Consider the following 6000-nt stretch of genomic DNA (forward strand, 5'->3'; position numbering starts at 1 on the left):
GAATCTCTGTCCTTGGCGCTGATGGCGAGTGTCCCAGGAGTCCCCTTTGCCATGGAGGGGAATCACTTTGGTCACAGCTGCTGGCACTGAGGCTCTGCCAGACTTCTAAAATCGTGCTGAAGGAAGTTACAGTCTAAAAGAAGTATTTTTATCTTAACGGTTTTGAACACCTGTGCAAACCACCAAGATGTCATAAACTGTTGTACTCCTGCTACTTGTTACGCATTGTGCCACTTCAAAAAAATCTAAATCACAGCTAATGACAAGATCACACTTCACTTTGCTTCCACCTCCCCCTCTGACAGAGTCAAGGCAGCAAGAATGGCCCTTGAGCCCGACTGGAAGGAGAAGGGACTTCCGAGCAGCACTGTCTGAAAGAACCCGTGAAGTTAGTTGATGATGAAATCTAAACCAAAGGAGACCATATTAGGGATATATGTAGGATCTTGGGAACGTGGTGTGTCAGCCCCAGAAAACCATGCAAGCTTCTTATCTGAAACAGTCAACCTGTTCCTCAACCTTATGTCGTGTAAGTAACAACCTCCCATTGCATACACTCCCGCTTGAACCCTTGAAGTTCTGGCCTCGGATGTTTGTGGGGAAAAGGCCAAGATAAGCCAATCCACTGGTGTCACCCAAACCTGGTGTTTGCCTGCAAATACAGAAGAGATGGAGGATTGATGGTTTTCTTCAAAGCCTAAACACAAATGTATTTGACTTCATAATTGCTTTGCTCTACCATCTTGGGCAAAAGTTGAGCTGAATGATGACGTTTCTGGCCCAGTTCCACCGTAACCACAAGCCAGCCTCCTTCCTCCCCTCTTCAGGCAGCCCCCTGGCTCCATGTCAGAGGCTGCAGGGCACTGGAGGCCCTAGGAAATCCCACCAGCTGAGAACTGCTTTATGTTCCTGCCGGGCGAGTTGCACAGAAGAGTTGTGCATCATGGAGTTTCCCTGTATTTTAGCTGTCACTTAGCTAAAGCTGCTTCCCCGGCTCTGTGCTCGTTGCTGCTGTTTGGCCCGCTTGGCCTTATTTCAGTTCTTGTCCACTCCTCACCCCAGCCCTTTTTCTGTCATACAGCCTGTTGTTCCCTGCCTTTGACCGTACCCTTCTGCTTATCCAGCTTACCCAACTTGAAACGTGTTCCTCTGGTTCCTGTGCTTCTCCCACACTTTGTCACTGATGCTGTCATGGTGCCTGACTCACAAGATGGTGCTTGATTCGTGATCCCTCTGCCTGGACTCAGCTACAGACACAAGTGTGTCTCGGTCGCATCTCCCAAAACCTCCCTACATCTGGAAAGTGGAGCAGATCATGTCCCGCATCCCAGAGAGGTGGCCCGAATGGCACCACTTACTCTTTTCTGTGCGTAAGAAGTTGAAGTGATGCCTCAAGTGAAAGCGACTCCTCTGGAGTGAAGCGAGCAGAAGGGCTTGTCATTATTTCCCACCAATAACTGGTGTGGCCTTTACACAGTTTGGCAATGAAAACTTCAAAACACGGCTAAAGGATTTTCACCTCAAAGGAGGAGCCATAGCAAGAGCACCCCGCCTCAAACAGGGGAATGAGTGCGGGGCTTCGGGTAACAAGTGGCACAAATGACTGAATAAAGCTGCTGATAATGTAATTAGCAGGAAGGCATTTGCGACTTCCTGGGGTTCTATTCGTTTCTAGAGCTGATAATGAAGGGGAGTTAAAACTTCCTTTCTAGTGCCACAGGACAAACTGTGCTGCTGTGCTCCTTTCCAGCTCCCAGAGCACGGCAGGCAGAAACTCACTGAATCAAAGAAAATTGAGATTTGAGTTAGGTGGAAAGCTGGGAAGACCGGGCAAGAAGCGGGTGTCCGAGGGAGACTTAGTCAAATCGCAAAAGGAAGAAATTATTCACAGGAAAGGCCTAAGGAGCTACTCATGAGCAATATCTCTCCTGCAAATTATGGGAAAGTAACCCATTTTTTGGCCTTTATTTTCGTTTCTTATGTAATAGCTCATCTCCAAAAGGATTTAGAGCAGATTTCCCTAGAGTGACTAAGCCAGTTCTAAAAATCTGGGAAACGAAATGTGATTGGGAAAACTGCTTTTCCCCTCTGTACCCAACTAAACAGATAAAAATACGACTGTGCCTTATTTAATACAGGCCATCAAGGTTACCACCTCACCGTGGAATGAATCCAGCAAAAAAATTCTGGTTTGTTTTCTAATTTTTGTAAGCAAATCCTTTAAAAAAAAAATAATAAAAGGAATGGTAAAGGATTGTAGCTATTTTTTTTTTTAAATAGAAAAGAGGAAATGGAATTGCAGAGGGGGTTCCTATTCCGCTGCCCTCACAGAAAAGGAAGCAGCATGAGCATGAATCTCCTGCCTGGAAGAATGAATCAGCCATCTGGCAGCTTGAGTCTATTCTGATCTTCTCTAGCGGTGAACCTTTGGCCATTAATTCAGACGTGGAATTGGTACCTACCCTGTGCTTGCTCCGTTTCTTAACTGGGTGACTGATCAAGAGTTCGCTTTGGATCAAGCATAGTAAAAGTCCCTGTTGTAAAGTCTTTGTTAAATCATTCCTGAATTGGGCTCAATATCAGAAATGGTGGACTTTGAAGCTCTTAAAGTGTAGCTGTTATGAGAAAGGTGACAGTCCTGTAGAATACTTCCTCCTACAGTTTCCCTCAGAACTTCTTTTCTATTAGATTCAAATCCATTCTAGAAAAGTCGGAATTTAAAATATCTCTTTTTTTTTTTTCTTTTACATTTTTTCATTGTATTGGAAATGACGCCAGAGTGCTAAAACTACACAGAAACATTAGGATGTTCTTTGATTTCTTCACAAAGTCTGAACAGATGGTAGAAGCCCCATCTGGAATTGTTAGCTTACAAAAAGTGGTGTGCTAGCAGAGGCACTGCTTTCCACCTCGCCTTCCCTCTTGTACCAACTGGGAGGCTCAGTCCCAGAAGCATGGAAAACGCAGAAGTTAGGCTCTTCAGAAAGTCAGTTTTGTCTCCCATAAAGACAACAAATACAACAGTTAAGAAACTTGTTCCACTTTTCTGCCCCCTATATTCCTATCCCCCATTTGGGAGATTGTTGTTTGCTCCTTAGCTGGGCGCTATATAAACTGGTTTATGGTGGTTATTTGCATGATGTGAGTGTGGTGCTGTGTCAGGAATCCTCCCAGGGCACAGCTGGCTTAAGAAACTCCCATCTTCTGGCCACTGGAGCAGAGCAGAAATATTCCTGGCCTCTGTAGGAGTGCATCGCACCTTCACGTTGTGCTGACTGAATCGCTTATGCCGTTGTTCTCTGAGTAGCATCTGAGAAATGGTCTGGTTCGGGGAAAAAAAGAAATGAAACCAGTCCCTTAGAAAATAAATGTACCTCCCCCCTTCTCTGGTGAGGCAACAGTTTTGCTTTGACAGTGGCCAGGCAAACAGCTGAATGAACAACTGGCGGAGAGGAAATGAACTGGAGAGTGCAAAATCCTCTCAGGCGGGCTCTGAGACCAACGGCTCCTGAAGCGCCGCTGCACCTGGACTCTGCTCTCCAGAGTGTGTCCATGTTTCGCTGTCACAAGTTTAAAAAAGCAAACCCTGTCATGTGAGTGAGGACACCCCAAAGTGCTGCGAATCTGGGCTTCCAAGGTCTGAGTCAGCTTTGGAAACGGGCTAGACGCTCTGCTGTGGTATTGTCAGCACTTGCACACTCATTCTTGCAAAAACACACCCTAAAAATGATGTCACGTTTTCTTCTGTTAAACACATTTACCTAAAACATCTCAGCTCTGAGCCCAAGCGCGAACTACAGTGTTTTGGGAATAGACCAAATATCTGACGCACACGCTAATATGTGGATTTTATGCACAGCTGACTCTGAAGCTGCTTCGGTGTTGAGCTTCTGCCAGCTCTCGCAGAGGACTGCTATAATCTTGCAAAGTTCTGGATTTGAGTTGTAATATGAGTAGCCCTATTGTATCTCAAGCAGAGGATACATTACTGGAATTCCGTGTGCAGGCAAAAATGTTAGTTTTGGAACTGTGTCGTTTATTTTCGTGGAAAAGTTGTCTATCTGGCAGCTGTCAGAAGTTGACTTTGTAAGGGGAAGGCACAAATGGATCCAGCTCCTTTCAATCTATTTCTGTGTGTAATTTAACAACCATATAGATCATGGGCAAGTTTAAAACTTACTTGAGGTTTGGTGTGTTGGGGGTTTTGTTTGTTTGTTTGTTTGTTTTGTTTTTTAACAGGTTATCTTTTATTCATGATTCTCCTACAATTTCCAGACAGATATTAACAGATTCATATTAAAGATCAGCATCTGTACCTGTAACTGACACCTGGAACATAGTTTTATGACTAGGCATTCAGGATACTATTTTAAAGTTTTCCCTAGAAAGGAATCTTCCTTCTAATTTTCTTATTTTTTCCCCAACTGTGACAGGAGGTGAGAAAACATTCTGAAAGGTGAATTCAAGCTATAGAATATAATTTATTTTTCTAGGTCTGTCTCATGTACAACTGACAGATTATATCTGGAATTGCTAGGTGACTTCAACTCATATTACACCAGTTTTTATTTTAAACATTCCTTATCTGATCACAGTTTCCATTGTAAGTGTCATTTGCTCTTTGATGCCTCATCTTAGTTTTGAAAAGACTGGAATTGATGGATAAATGTCCTTAAATGTCCTGCCTTTGTTAAGCAGGTGAGCAGAGTATCTCAGCTTAGTGCCTGCTTAGTTATGCTAACCTGCTCCCCAAAATTACAAGTAGATAGACACAAGAGGATGATTAAACTAATTACCAGGACAAAACTATTCTTGTGCTGACTGATCTAACTAAAAGCTTACGTGCAACTATTCAGCATGAGTAATATGCTTAGCATTACACAATGCACAGAAAAAAAAAAAAAAGTAGAAGGAACTACTGAATTGTGTGTTTAGAAAAATAAGCATCACAAATTTTTTATCTGGTTACTTTAAGTGTTCTATACTGCTTATACGTGATCACTTCAGTTCATACGAATCCTCATGCGGGGAGAAAAAAAGGAATTGTGCTCAGAGCCAAGGAGCAAATGCCAATTTTAAACTGGGAACGCACTTAGCCATGGGCAGAAAACGTTTTGGAGGAATGCTCCTAACCACAAGCAGCACCACCAGTGCCAGCAAACACTGTGTTTGTATGGACACGCAAGCTTGCAGTTCTGAAAGATAAGGCACCCTGCACCCGTGCAGGCAGCTGTGAATTTATCTTCAGAACCAGAGCCTCCCCTGCACACCGCGTTGATCCTGGGCGCCAATGGAGGGCAGGCAGGGCAGGCAGGGCAGGGCAGGGCAGGGCAGATGGGCCGCGGGGCCTGGCGCTGCCGGGGACGCCGGCCCCATGGCTCGCCCCGCCGGCCTCCTCGCTGCGAGCTCTGGTGAGCCAGCAACAACCGCAAGCGGCTGATGGGTTCTTTTTTTAGACAGACCAAACTTTGCCTCCGCTGGACAATTATTTTCTAATCACTTCTGCGCGGCAAGGGGAAGGGAGACACCAGGCCCCGCGCCCCTGCCAGGCCGGGCGCGTCCCCCGGGCCCTCCTCAGGCGGCGGCGGGGCCGTGCCCAAGCTCGCTCTCTCCTTTTTAGGCCGTCCCTCTCGCTTCGGTTACCCGATCCTGCCCCGAGAATGAAGCCAGCAGCTGGGCCTCCTCCGCCGGCCGCGCACGGAGGGGGCCAGCCCATCCCCGCACCGCCCGGCCCGGCCCGTCCCCACTCCCCCTCAGGCGCTGCCCCGGCCCGGGGATGGGGGGGGGGGAGAGGGCAGTGCGCGCATGCGCCGCACCTTGTTTACCCGTCTCGGCGCGGCCCTGCCGCGGGCGGCCGGCAGGTGTCGCCCCACGCCCAGGAGAGCCGGGCGGGCCCGCTGGCCGCCAGGTGGCGCCTGCGCCCTCCATTCGCTCGCCAGCCGCCGAGCAGCGAACACCCCAAACAATCCCCAGCGCCGCCGCCAAACTAAATAACCTGCC

Source organism: Calidris pugnax, unplaced genomic scaffold (assembly GCF_001431845.1).
Source record: "Calidris pugnax isolate Ruff unplaced genomic scaffold, ASM143184v1 scaffold38, whole genome shotgun sequence".
Lineage (NCBI taxonomy): Eukaryota > Metazoa > Chordata > Aves > Charadriiformes > Scolopacidae > Calidris > Calidris pugnax.